Source organism: Neomonachus schauinslandi, chromosome 10 (assembly GCF_002201575.2).
Source record: "Neomonachus schauinslandi chromosome 10, ASM220157v2, whole genome shotgun sequence".
In the NCBI taxonomy this organism is placed as follows: Eukaryota; Metazoa; Chordata; class Mammalia; order Carnivora; family Phocidae; genus Neomonachus; species Neomonachus schauinslandi.
The window spans coordinates 125,842,036-125,843,007 of NC_058412.1; positions in this window are offsets into that span (position 1 = coordinate 125,842,036).

A 972-nucleotide genomic window follows, 5' to 3' on the forward strand; every position below is an offset into this window, starting at 1 on the left:
CGTGAGGCACAAGCCCCCGCGAGAGAACACATATACTGCCCCCGTTTTAGAGCAGGAGACAGGTTCGGAGTGGTAACGTCACTGCAGGCGTCGCTGGCTCAGGGACTAGGACAGCATCGATGGGAACCGTCCCTGTGCCCCGTGCGGCCTTCAGAGCAGGAGCTCATCCCACCCGTGTCGCTGGCCGCCCCGCCGGGGGCAGCCCCCAAAGGAACCCTCCACAGATCAGGATCTTTATATTATAAACTGACTTTTAATAATAATAAAAAAATCTATCATGAATTTAATGAGAAGATCTGTACATTTTAAAGTAAACCAGTGCACAACGCCCTTGCCCTTGGGGGCTCCTCTCCATCTCCCGCCAGGGGGCTAAAGCACGTCTCCATTCGTATCCGTGTCACCTGTGTCCAGCAACATGCCCACCTCTTGCAACTTAGGCCACAGTGGCAAGACAGGGAGGGTTGGCCCCTGGAGGCCCAGGGGGCCAAGATGCTGGTGGGGCTTCAAGCCTCAGGGGCAGTGGGGAACCCATTCCCGACCTCAGTCACCAGACAAGCGTAGAAAGACATCCCCTCCCTGCTACCTCAGCTAGGATGCTTCCCTGCTGGCATACAGAAGCTAGAGGGGACAAACTGCTGAGGAGATCCCAGTGTGGGTCCCTGTGCCCAGGAGGTGGGCAGGCTGGCTTCCGGTCTGGCTGGCTGGCTGAGAAATCCCAAATGCCCTGCTCTGGGCTAACATTAAAAAAATAAGTTACAGAAGCCACCACCCTGCGTTTCCAAGTGGCCCTCCACCCCGCAGGACAGACACCTGTGTGTGGCAGCATCTCAGGTGGGTGGCTCAACCCCCTCCAGCCCCCAGCCCTGATCCAGCTGCCACTCCAACCCTTGTGGCCCGGCATCCAAAGAGAGCAGAGTCATTCATGCTAACACTGACCGACTGCTAGGGAACTGAGGTGGGTGGGAAAAGGAA